The 14218-nt window shown below is 42.7% G+C and overlaps 1 protein-coding gene across 1 annotated transcript in view; it reads right to left on the bottom strand.

Moving 5' to 3' along the window:
- The window catches only part of luzp1 (leucine zipper protein 1), a 47942-nt gene that overhangs the window by 32787 nt on the left and 937 nt on the right, over nucleotides 1-14218 (bottom strand). The window lies entirely within an intron of this gene.

Below are 14218 nucleotides of genomic sequence, written 5' to 3'. Positions count from 1 at the left end.
GGTTATAGAGGGTAGGAATTTATTGTCTTTGGCATTTTGGTTTCAGTCATAGTACAGCTGACACCGTATATACTCAGAAAATGAGTATTAAATCACTCATCTAAACACAAAGTCCAAATGAAGGACAAAAGAATTGATCTCTACTATCACTTTGAGTTAAACATGGTCGGTAAATCAACAAAACAAGTCAAAACAGGCTTTTTGAGTTGCTCAATGCAACGCTGGTGGGAAACACTGGAAAATAATGTCAGTTATTCAGATCGAGTTGTGGTTTGGGCCATGTACAGACATTATACAGACATTATATACAGTATGCTATATAACACGTCACAGCTGTACTGGGTACATTGTGACTCTCTAGTTTCAAAGTTCAGTTCCCAAACACTTCCTTGTCTTGTGTGCATGACCTGGACCCGGCAGGAGCGAGCCATTCCCTGACTGGCAGAGCAGAATTGATAGGCTGCTATTGTTTCCTTTTAAGGTCAATTGTGTCTGAAATGCTTGGCATGGCTGGGAGTAAGAGATGCAGCTGGCTGGCAGGAGAGATAAAACACCAATTTAACCACATTCTTCTGTGTAGTCCACACCTAGAGAGGGAGAGGGAGGTGGGCAAAGGAAAAAAGGTGGAATGAAAACGAGAGAGAGAGAGAGTATTCAGGACAAGGAGGGAGGGGAACGATTGGAAGCGGTTTAGACGGAGATGGGTAGAGGATGAAGAAAAGGAAGCAAAGACTACAAGTTTGTCCAAGTGGGTGGGCAGGAGCCTCACTGCCACAGGGCATCCAGCTTCTCTCTACCCTTGTTGGACCAGGCAGCCAAAGCATGATGCCACATGTGGCAAGCGTATTTGTTGAGCTCTCAAAAAGTTGGTAAACACACACAGATAGCTCAACATCTCACTGCAGTTGCATCTGAGGAACGCACAAACTGCTTCCAGTTAAGGGAAAAAATAAAGCTCCAGCTAAATGTCTGAAATGATGTGTTTAAGTGTCAGAGAGTAGAAGAAAGTGTTGGAGGGATGTCGGGGGGGGGGGGGTTCTCGGACAGCCAGACCGGCTTAGCTTGACAAATAAACTCAGACTCTGGGAGAAAGCGAAGGAGCCGGCTGAAGGTTGGACCATGAAATATGCCTGGTATTCCACAGTGTTCCAGCGTGCACAAATGAGCCACTCAGGGACTTGGGAGCGTTACAGGATTCCTGTGAGGCTCCTGTGTCCAACATGAACACACACCTTAACCAGGAGTGAACCATTCAACTCAGTTCACATCTTTTTAGAGTCTGTTAGCCACTGATTAGTGTGTCACGATGACTGATACAACGGCACTGATGAAATAAATGAATGAACGATTAAAAACAGAATCACTTACATCTTGTGTTGTCTGTTAAACAGGCACCGACAGTAATCCAAATGTTAGTCTACTTGGCTGTAAAGTGATGCGCAGACAGGAAGACAGAAAAGAAATGAAGGATACATGAAAGGACCACCGGAGGGGAGCTGATGACTCGCACATGGCCTCAGCTGCAAATGTTTGTCTGCTCGGGTCCAAATGTGCATGCATAATAACTGTGAGCAGTGCAGTGTGCTCGGAAAATAAACAGCGATTCAGACTGCAGCTTTCAAATGACCCCCCCCCCCCCCCCCCCCCCCCGGTCAATTAATCAATCAGAAAATAGTTGCTCAAGAACAGAAATTGTTGAGATACCCCTTCCAGCTCTTTCCTGGGTGTCTGGATACTATCATTGGTTCAATAAGGCAAAAAAAAAGAAAGAAAGAAAGAAAGAAAGGAAAAAAAATCCTCAAAATAATTGTTACTTGTCGCTCCATTCAGCTAAAATCCGTCTTTTTTTCCTACTCCCACTTACAACATAAAACTCTGACATAAAAGGGTTTCATGACTCTTGAAGTAAAAGCAGCACTTTAGCAAGTCTATTTTTATGGCCTCACCATCGCAGCATTGTGCTGCTTCACTTCCCCTGGTCCAGACAGTTAGCACGAGAAGGAGCTCCAAAAGCAACGTTGGCATGAAGTGGGGGAAAGAAAAAAAAAAAAAAAAAAGACCCAGCAAAAACCCAGCCCTGTGCTGCCCTTGACAAAAGAAAGCAGGGCAGAGATCTCCTCTTAAATAAAAACCAGCCCAAGAAGAGAGGGGAAAAGGAGGGGAGAAGGATCTGAAAATAGACTCGCAGTCGGGGTCTGTATGCATCAGCAGCACAGTGACAAAGGCCCCAGAAAACAGACTTGCTTGATGCCAGGGTGGCCGAGTGAGAAAAAAAACCCCAAAAACATCTCACCAGTTAATTCCTGCAGATTAATGTCATAAGAAAACGGCAACATTCAAGCAAAAGTCATGCACATTAAAGTGATCACATCATTACATTTGCAAACGGATTGCACAACTCTGGAAAAGCGTACGAAGAAGGAGAAAGAGTGTCGGGGGGGGGGGGGGGGGGGGGGAGTGGAGTCTGAACATTCCTCCCTCTGAGAACATGTATATTTTCTGATCACAAGAAAAATAATCTGCAGGAGGAATTTTATTTTGAGAGCCGCCCTGTAGACCCGAGGCTCAGTACAGGTCAGACAGGAGTGTGTGAGAGCGGGAGCGACTGTATCCCTCGTACAGTGGAAAGCGTCGGGCTCACCAAACAACTCGGTTGCAGGAAGGAGGAAGAAGTAAAAAAAAAAAAAGAAAAAAAAAAACCCCGACACCAGACTGCTCTATGCTACACGATCAAATGAACAAACATCCACGCCCACGCAGGACATAAACGCAGCTGCACCGCAACTCAGCTAAAGTGTATTTATGAATGGCGACGATGAAGATGTTGACACAGGCATTACGAGTCCAAAGTTCATCTTCTTCCCTCTCAAAATTCTCCTTCTTACATGATCATTACAAAAAACTTGATTCTTGCTCAATCTCTCCTTCTGCACAGTTTACATTCACTCCTGTCCCACTCGCTCATAACTTCAGAGCAGACTCTCACTGTGCGAGGAATCCGATACACAAATAAAGCTGGTGTGGGACAAAGCAGAGCAAAACTGTAACCGAGAAACCGTATTTATCCCAAACATTGATCTCAAATAGGATTGTGGAGCGTTTAAAAAAGGACTTAAGGAAGTAAGGAAATACTCATAATAATCGGATTATGGATTTAAAAAAAATCTAAATACAATGCCTTTTGAGGTTTCTCTTAAATATTTTCACGACTTATACGTCTCATTGCTTTTATGCCTTTCCCAAAATTTCAGAAGGTGACTGCAATTTATATAATGGGCACCACTGTTGGTCGTTAACTTAACATAGCATAAACACTGTAGACTCGAGGAAAACAATAAGCTGGGCTTCATGGAATGTGTTAGATAACACCAGATTTTTTTTTTCCAACCTGCCAAACATCAATTCACCATTTTGCAATAAAATATGTGACAGACTGTTTGCAGCTTGTAGCGGCTTGGCAACTAACCAGAATCCTGTCACAGCTCCACCTAGAAATGGAAGCAAAAAAACATTCAAATGAGGATCAATTGTCAAATGACCTAAATGTAAGCTGTGGCCTTCATTTTAACCGATGATGTTACTTTTGTTTGTTTTTGCAGGTTTACTGAGACCAACAATAAAAGTGCGACAAATTACAGGGAAAAGTAAAACTTGAACGTCTTTTGCACGCTGCCGACCTAAACAACAATCTAAAACATAACCCATTCTTGGACCGAAAGCAACGCAACACCTTTGCCTTTTGACTGCGGCTGAACACTTCAACCGGCTCTACATTTGAAAACACTTTATTTCATTCCTTAAGCACCTGCTTTTGTTCTGTTCTTGTTGATTAAAGTTTCTCCTCCTCACGTTTCAACATTTTCTAATTCAGATGTGCTTCACTAATCCACGTTTCACTTCTAAGGTCAATACACGGTACACATCAGAGCACTAGACAAGACAGAGCATGCCTCTGATGTTGTCTTTCAGGCCTTCTCTTGTTCATAGCAGCTACTTGATACTTCGGCTATTCCCTCTCTTCGGAGTCTCTCCAGAGCATTTCAGTTTATTTAAATGAGAGGTATTTTATTAAGAAGAAAAGAAAAAAAATGGAAGTCGATCATTTCCGTGAGCAAGAATTGAACGGATAAAACCTTTTCCGGTCCAGAGTACAGTTACACAGTCTTGCCTGTCGACCTCGCGATGAACCGGACCTCTGCCGAGAACTGGACTGGTACCACCACGGCAGACTCCTGCCAACCGCTCTCACGTCAGTCAGTAGCCATTCGACTGCAAATAACAGGCTGAAACATCATAAATTCTAGAGGGTAAAAGTAACTATCATGCCACGGAAGAGAGGTTGAAAGAGACATATTACAGCTCTGAGCACATAAACACTCATTAAATTGTAGTGATGGTACCCAAGACACACAAGCCCTGCTGCTGGGTGAAGGACTCCAGTTCAGCTTCAGGCCTTTTATGGATGCCTTTGAGGTTATAGGCTTGTTACGCGGGGTTTGGACGTCACCGTCGGTATGTAGGTGGTATTTTCATATCTATTCGCCACCTGTAATGCCGGCTTCACACTTTCAATCCAGCCAAGAGTGGTTTTGTGGAGGCTCTGCCACCTCGGCCCACCAGCATCACAAGACTGACTGGAAGAAGTAGAGCGCGTTCACCTTCCTTCCCTTCCCCTGATCACAGTCTGTCTGGCTGCTGGGCCACATCTCTAGGAAGAAGAATACATGGTGAACCAGACTGGAATGGCTCCTAAAATATGCCAAATATGCCCCTGACCCCCCTCCTTTCCTGAAGATGTAGGGCCTGTTTCCTAGCCCACTCTCCTTTCTTTCCAATCCCCCCCCCAACCCACAGCATTCCAGCTCTTTGCACAGCACCGAACACGCACATACTTATAATCGCAGATGACCCACTCACATTGAAAATGTTAAGGACATTAATAACACAAGTTTCCACCCAGCTGACCCAGACATGCCTTTTAAGGGTAAGCGGTTCAGATTTCTCTTTTCATTAACTTCCAAAAATACTCCTGGACCAGGCGGGACAAGGGGGAGTGACAGGAAAGGAGAGAGGAGGGGAGAAGGAGGGGGTCCTTCTCCTGACCGAGGGGAATGAGAAGGAGAGAGTGAGCGAGACAAGATAACAATCGGAAGGATAGAGGGGAAATATTGGCCCGTTAATGACGAGAACACCTAAAAAAATAAAAAGTGAGCCTGAGGAATTTACAAGTAACGTCTTAACTTTAGCTCTCCCCTGTTAAAACGCCTCGGTCGCTTCCTCCTCACCCCTCCCTCCCTCCTTTTGCTTCACTGTGCCTCCTACATGCTTTTGAAGTCGGTTTCCCTTGCACTTCTTCCCACTTTGCTTCCAGAATCGACAAGGTAGCCATTTTTACGGCGCTTGTACAGTGTAGGAAGAAAACAGGCGCATGGGGGAATTTCTGTAAAACAGCTTGTTTGAGACGTTAGACAGAAACCTGAATCCCACACCGAAACCAGGTGTAGTGGAACCAAGTGAAAACCTGTGTTTCAGGTCAAAACAAAAGCATAGGAAACACACACACAAAAACAGAGCGACCTGCTCCATGATGTTGACCCCCTGCACCCACCACGACATATATTACAGCCGAAACACTGCTGGCAAACAAAACTGTCAGACAACTTAAAATATATACTACAGGATGCATTATTAACTTAACTATGTAAAAATAACTTCAAAATGCAGATTAACTGCAGTGCTTGCATCCTGGCTTAGCTGCAATGTCGTTAAAATAATCTCATTGTTTGCAAAAGCAAGGGGAAAAAAACCCAGAAACAAGACTTTACAAGATGACTCATTAGACAACCGTGACCCTTTAAAGTCTGGAGACTAAACAAACTTTAACAAAGACTACGGAACAAGAAGTAAAGACGAAGCAAGAGACCCTCAAAACACATGAACTGTCAGCCAAGCTAAAAAATTACAAAACTCATGTCTTCCAATAAAAGAATAGACTAGAAATACTTTGTTAATTAGGATCTTATAACATTAGAAAGCCTGAATAATTCCCTTTTAAATGGTGCCATAATTTGTATGGAACATGCATTTGTGGGATGAGCAGCAGAATGTTGTTTAAAAATGTGCTAAACCGTGTCAATGCCAAACAGTTGACTCTTGTTTATTTAGTTGACTGGATTGCATCAAAGAAACAAGACACATTGGCAATTTAACAAAAGCCTTGGTGGCGTACGGAAGAAGCATAACAGCCTGGCACCTCCTCCGCTTGCTGTGGGATGGCATCCCATCTTCAACCAGCACTCGTAACACGTCAGCCAACGCGGTTGCGTCGGTCAATCTGGCCCAAAACGGCTCGTCCAAGCTAATCCCACAAGTGTTCCATGAGGTCGACGTCAGGACTGCTGGAAGGCTGTTCCATCTAAAAAATATGGAGGCAACCTCTGATCAACCTCGCTCTGCGGCGTTGATCTTTCTGTTCTTGGAGGATAGACTTTGGTCTCCGACGACTCGGATGGAATTGGCACAGATTGGAGGATAATATCTTGAGATCGCCCTGCGCTGAGATTACTTCCAATGCTGACAAGTCTAGTGCTAAAAGATGTTACTCTATAGGCGATGAATCGAATCTGAAGCTGAACTCGTCACTGCCAATCAGACACAAAACAAAAAGCACAAAGCAAAAAGCAAACAGCAACACAGAACTGTCTGGAAAAGCTTTATTAGATAGTAAGAGATAGCATATTACAGCCTGTCTGTATTTTCTCCTGCGATAAGTAAATGGAGGATAGTTGGAAAGCCACGATAAAGACTTGATGATAAGGTTCATTATCTTCAGTTATGTAAGACCGTTAAAGATATTTACTTAGTCAACTGTCAGGCGGCCACTTGTTTTCAGGGATGGATGTTTGCAAAGTAAGACACCTGAAACATGATGCCACCAAGCAGCTTTAAGACCTGAGGACAAGCCTCGTCGGGGTGTTGTTTTAACATTTTCAACATCTCAGCATAATTAACGTACCGGCAAGTAAAACCAGAGGAGGAAGATATACAAGTGTCACTATACTGCCCAGTGCTGTGACCATTTCCAAAAAAATAAGAATGGAAGGACAGAAAAAGTGCGAGTTCTGCGAGTTACATTCGAGTAAATGCATCAAACATTATCCTGGTTAAAGTTCACTGATTGATACATTTTATGGAGCTCAGGTCTGTGTGAGGCGTTCACAAAGTTGAGCATTTTACAACGACCCAATTTGTCCAAACAATTCCCCTGTCATAAGCGCCTGCTCATGTAACGCAAGCGGTAAGCACCCAGTCACTCAATAAAATCTTTAGCACCTCAGTAAATACCAGAAATGTTAGAAAGGCAAACTGGTGAAAAAGAGCAGATACTCTTTAACACAATATATGACTTCTACGCATATTCTGATGTGGATCCTTGTTCATACTTTTGCTATTTTTTTACTATCTTAAGTCGCATAATTCCTTTATCTTTATAAATTTTTTGGTATTTCTATCATGATTTCCAGACGTTACCACAGAATGATTTTTTTGGAATCTTATGATTTTATTTTACAATTCTTTTTATTACCTGTGGGTTTATATTATCATACAAATCTGTTGCTCACCAGCATGTCATTTTATGACTTATCCAGCCTTTGGACACACAGTGGTGAACTGATTCACACTCTCACCTTACCCCACAGGACAAAAACGGGAATTTGAACTTGTGCCGCCTATTTAGCAGTATGCGTGTGTGAATGTGTGTGTATGTTTGTCTGTGGCCCTTGTAAGCCACAAACCCCATTGGATGAAGCCTTTATACAATTAAGAAACGGTTGGTGAGTTCATAGCTTGTAGAAATACGACCGCAACATTTCAAAAATGAATTTGCAATGCATTTAGCTGAGAAAAGTAGAAGATTTGTCCCAGAATGTAAATCTATAACTCTTTTGTTTTGGTACCAGAGTGCAAACTGCTTTTTAACCCGCAACTTTTGTCCCGATCGAGAAAATGCACCACAAGTGGGAACTTTTACCGAAGAGAAACTTTCAATTTCACCCCCCGAATCTATTTTGTAAAATCTCCTAATATCTGTCGAGTCCTCAAGACGTATTTGAATGACATCAGAGAACATTTTGATTCAATATCACTCTAGCTGACTTGTGTTTATTTTGTAAGTACATCCACCAATGTCATTACTGTCACATTTCTATCATGACCCTCTTGTGATGCGGACGTCTGGATTTATTTAGATTTTATGGGTGTAGATTTGTTTAAAACTATGCGATGAGTGAGTACCTGTGCTCTTTCTCAATAATAAAAATGTATGTTTCTTCACTATAGCTCCATATGACAGTCCAGCCATGACACGTTGTAATGTTTCCACCACCAGGATACTCTCACTTGTTTTCCGAGTGTTGTCGTGAATATTTGTGTCAGCACGGCAAATGTTGATCAGCGGCAGGCACCTGGAGCCTCGAACAAAGAGAATCTCTGTGAGAAATCTGTTGGTTAACCGTCACCTGCTGCACAGCGCAGCTCGGGGACCTCGCCGTCTGACCACGCCACCACAGGACCGTGAGCCCACCAGGGCAGTTTCTAATGAGGGGGCTGTTTGGCACGCTTCGGGGGACTAACGATGGGCACTCACTCACACTCGCACACTGAAGTGAACATGTGAATTCTTTCTCATTCTTGCCTCGACATGGAATTCCGAAAAGAGCGAGAGCACATATCGGTGTGCCAGTGGACGTGTTAATGAGAGCCTGAGTGACTGGTATGAGCCGAAATGTGCTGGAGGCTGCTGCCCGCTGAGAGAGACGCTCTCAGCCTGTAGTATCTGATGACAGATATACACCAAGTGCAACAGCAGCACCAAGTAAAAGTGACTGGGGAGAGAGAATTACCTGCGCCAACAAAAACGACTAATGCCCCAACACATAGAGAGTTCAAGTAGTTTGAACTTGCAGCTGAAATCACAGAGCCCTGCCCTGCTACTGGCCCACTGCTGATAAAGAAAGCTGGCAGGGTGGGCCTCGCAGGAAGAGCGGAGGGGAAAAAGCACGAGGAGCAGAAGAAAAGAGGGAGAATGGGAATACTTGATGTGTGCAATGAAGAAGAAAGATAAAATGACAGGAAGCAAAAGGGATTAAAAAAACCCATTTGATAATAAAAACAGTTGAGGCGTATAAATGCAGTCCATCCATCTTCTATAAAGCTTTATTATTGACAATAGACACAATCAGGTTACAACAGGCACGTTTGAGGATCCTTAAATAACCTCAGAAGCCCATTGTTGAACCAGCAGGAAAATTATCTTGCAAAATAACTTCTCTTCATAGCAGGTTGTCACCAGTGTTGCAGTGTTTCAGGGAACTAAGGTGCCACAACGTTGAGACTCAGAACTTAAGAGCAACTTGTTGCTATTGTAATATAATTTGCTATTAATACCATGAAGGCGAGATTGTGAAAACATGCATGCTGAAGACTGCAGAAATTGTGCGATTAAATTTTGGCCAGCATCGCTCTGGAGGAAAACTAGCAGATAAGAGTTTCACACTCAAATCATTTCATGTAGTTCATAGTAGAGTTTGTGAAGAAACAAATGTTTTAGATGTTCTTCACATTAAAAACATGGGTGAAAAAAAAGAAGGGATCAGTTGTTATGTCCAGGTTAACAAGCTTTATTTTACTGGTTTAGGTTCAAGTGAGTTCAAACTGGACGATCCCATGAATTAATTTACTACCCCTGACCTGAAGTGTAAATCATTTTGATAGAGAGAGACATCACTTTGTACAATCAATCAAAATACAATACCTATCTATTTGCAGTAATGTAAAACTGCAAGAAGTCTACCAAAAAGTATATTAGAATAAACTTGGAGCGTAAGTTGACTTTTTGGTCTGAAATGTCAACATAATCAAAATAGTTGCTATTTGGCTTTATAATTGATCAGTGAACCGAATAATTTGGTTGATGACAACACCTGAGATTGGTTTACAAAAAGGTAAGTGGATGTTTTTGATTGTTACATAACGTTTCCCTGCTATTTATGTATTTGTATTACACTGCCCTCAGTACATAGAGACAGAGGGGAGGGACATAAAGAGCCTGGATGCAGACGTGTTTCATCTGACGCATGAGCTTCTGCCTCTTTAGCTGCAACAAATGTGAATAATCTACTGAAGCAACTCAAATTGTCCGAGATGACAACAGAATTTTTTATTTTTTTTTCATTTATCTACTTAAAATCCATATTCCAAGACATGCAATGTATGATCACAAAGGGTAAAGACAAGTAACCCGTGCCTGAGAAATAAATACTACAAGTACGAGATGTTTCACATTTATGCTTGAAGAGTAACTCGGCTGTCAAAAACAGTTGTGTAACTTGTGTGTTGATTTTCTCACTCACTGCAGAGATGCAGTATGTACATGCACACTGTCACACTGGCGCCTTCATGGCATTAAGCCATCTTCCTGCACGTCCACTAATACGCAGACAGCAGCTCCAGCTGGCCTGTGTACTGTCAACAGCAGCCTCTGTCCCGGATACAGGGCCATTTATTGCATTATCTGAAAACACACACACACACACACTCAAAGGATGTGCGCACACAGGCTGTGTGTGGGCTTTAATGCAAGGCTTCCAGAGATCATGATTCATGTGAGCTATTTCAAGGAGGGCCCCCATTTGTAACACCCGCAACATCACTCCACATCACGTATTCGTGGTGGGAGAGGGTTACCGGGGCTAAAAGTGAGAGTCCACCACTAAGAATAACCAACGCTCACACCATCCGGTCCCAATTCTACCTCAGCTATCCATTACAGCTTATTGGGATGTATAGGTCACACTGCACAGGACATCTGTCTGCTGCTGCGGGTGCCGACTCTCCTATTCCCGATTATACCGCAGAGAACAGATGATTCCAAAGCTTTTCCATCAAAACAATTCACCTGAGAGCAAAACTGAGAAGAATGGGGCAGTTTGTTTTGCCATCTATGATAAATTTACACATTTGCACACTGGAGTTGTGATAAATATGCAACTAAAAACCTCCATAACAAATTTGCAACAAGTAGTTTGTAGTAGATTTGCACCGGCTCAATCCTTGGATTAAAAAGCAATCAAATCAGCATCAAACTGTGAGGATGATGGGAAGCTTGTTCTCCTTTTCCCCAGAGAAAAAACAATGGGATATAAGGTATGAAAGAGTAGAAAGGGATGTTTAGTTTTAGTGACTGGTGCATAAAGTCAAACATCTCAACTGATAAGTGTTGTGACAATTTACATATGTATATATAAAAAAAAAAAAAAAGACATATTTTAGGATATTTGTGGGACTTTTAAGCCCTCGCTTACAGATTTATCGTCATTATTCTTATTTGACGTCTCCCATTATAAAGGGATAGACTGAAGATTTCTTTCCCCACATTTATTTTTTCCACAAAATACATGAAAAATATCCTGCTTGGTGACATGCTGTGCAAAAGTGAATGCCAGAAACATTTTGAAAAAGGAAAATAAATTTGTGAAAAATCATATGAAATTGCATACATTAAATCAGAATGAAGTGATTCATTTACAATTTATGAATAATGTAAATTAATTTCAATTGATTTTTATCTGTGATTGTATCACAGTTTATTCTAACTGTATGCTAGAGCTAACAAATGCTTTCCCACTAATTCACTGTTTTTCCCTGCAGATTTCTAGAGTATCAGGGTAAAAAAAATGACTGAATTCATATTGTACAACCTCTGGATGCCGAGTGTTTTTCCATGCTCCTAAGCAACAACAGTATCCAATCCCGTTTCCATGGATTTGCACCACACAACGTCCCATGTCCTGTAATCCCACACTGATGTCTGATGGTGCTGCACTAACAGGAGGCACCGTGCATAAACCTTGGTAAGTGGAGTAGAAAGTAATATTACCACTGACAGGCTGAGTTTTGGCATTCTCTGTGGTTTCATTCTCCCAGGCAGAAAACCTCAATATTTTAATTTAATCCCTAGAGCTGTCATTTAGCCACTCGGTAATCCTAAAGTCCAGCACTTAGTCTGATAATTACCCTTATTGGACACCCATAATGATTAGTTTTTGGTTTCAGCCAAAGCAGTGCAGGCAGTTTCATTGGGCGGTCGCAGCGCTCTGCGGAGTGGAAAATCAATCATGCATGATATAGTCCTGGTCATAAAAGAAGAGAAACAAGTATGATTATTACTTCGTATGACAGGCGACAACTCCTGAACCGGACACGGTGCAAAACTCTCGTCTTTGTGTAACTTTCACTTCTTGGCTTAAGAGTCCCTTTAACGATTGTAGAACAGGTGCTGGCGGCAGCGGCACTCCCGCCGTGTTACAACATTAACGGCCAACTTTGTGCTGAGCAATCATGTTCAGGGAAGAAGGTTGGAGAGGGCATCTGCTGGGAATAATCCCCCCACACACAAGGAAAGGCAAATGAAACAAACCAAGCGTGGAACTGCACAGATCATCAGGGGAAATTTAGACATCTCACTCTGCACTTAGCTGCTACTCTCATCTGATTTTCCCTTTGCATTAGTCTCAAGATTTCCAAAGTGACAGCATAAATGGCACACATTCTCTCCACATGCGGTGCAATAATCCCATTCAAAATACTGAAGGCCAGCGGCCTCCTTCCCCCCCCCCCCCCTCAACAAACACTTCTACCTCCATGATTAGGTTTAGGTTCAACACAAGTGTGGCTCACAGGAGCAGACGTTGGTAGCTCAGCTGGTATAATCTGCAGCTGGCTGGGAGGGACGAGCCTGACTGGAAAGTCATCAGGGATTTTTTTTTTTATTTTTTTTTTTGGTCTCCTCCAAGTCTGAAACAGGTCAAGGCAGGTCCCCTGGATCTCCTTCCCTGCCTGTTGCAGCTCTTTACGAGCCCCACCTGGCAGATTAGTATTCCACCATTACAAGTAGTTTTTTTTCTGCCGTTTACACATGCACACGCTCGTCTGTCGGCGGTCTGCTGAGGGAGCAACAGGACGCTGTACTGTACAGACGCCACCGCTGCCACCTTGTTTGCCTGTACATGGAGCCCACACGCAGCACGAGCCCAATCTAGCACATGTGGCAGGAAAACATGAGGACAGTCAAACTGAACAAGCATGCTAAACAGATCAGCCCGGTAGGGCCAGAGTTTACAGCTATTTTTACTCCTGTGTGAAGATGCCAAAGTTAGTCATATGGTCTAGAAAATCTTGGAAAACTGCAAAATGCCTGATTCTGTATTTGTATTCCAGTCACATAAACCATAAATCTTGACAAGTTGTAGCCACATAATATTGCTTTACTTTTTTTTTTTTTTTTCCTTGCAGTAGTACTTCTCAGACGAAATCCAAGTGCTCAAATTCAAGGTTAAATTCTTTGGGGTCATAATATGCTTGGATGCTGTTCAATAACTAAATAACATGTCCAACATTCAGTCTCTTCCAGGAACAGCCAAATGGCATGACTAATGTTGTAGTTTCTACAGTGCTTACAGATCATGGAGCAGCAGGACAAGTCAGGGGAAGCGTTACTAGTCACTGAAAGGTCTGTGTGTATGTTCAATGAGCTTGACATGGAAGATAGACCATCAATGATCCCAGATTGCCTGGACTTGCGGCTCATGTCCATTAGTTATCATAAAAGGCGAGCCAATACACCGTTTGTGTGACACGCAGCTTTAAAAACAACCACAAACAAATGTTCACCCATACATCTTCGATGCAGGTGGGGGTGGGCGCCGGAGCCATCCCAGCTGACTATCAGGGTACACCCTGAACAGGTTTTCAGTCCATCACAGGACAATCATATTCACACCAACCAGAAATTCAGGGTCACCGTTTGACCTCAAAAGCCTGTTTCAGGCCTGTGGGATGAAACTGGAGTACCTGGAGGAAATCCACACAAGCATAGGTACAACACGCTAACTCCACACAGAAAGGCCTCCAAGCCCAATATGAACCATCTTACTCTGATGTTTTGTGATGCGAACCACTACAAAACATAACACAATGCTTCACTTTCATACACGATGAATAAACGGTGTTGGTATGCATGGATCGCCACTGTTTGGCTTTAAACACCCTTTGTTTTGAGGAAATCAGAGCCAGAACATTGCCTCTGCAGTATTAGTATGCCAGCATTTGTTACAGGTACTTAAAATCAGCTGAAGAAACTTATAACATTTTGATTAAT

The sequence above is a fragment of the Lipophrys pholis genome (genome assembly GCF_963383615.2).
Source record: "Lipophrys pholis genome assembly, chromosome: 14".
NCBI classification, from domain to species: Eukaryota; Metazoa; Chordata; class Actinopteri; order Blenniiformes; family Blenniidae; genus Lipophrys; species Lipophrys pholis.
The sequence above is the reverse complement of the archived record's forward strand: the minus strand, read 5'-3'. Positions and strand labels throughout refer to the sequence as shown.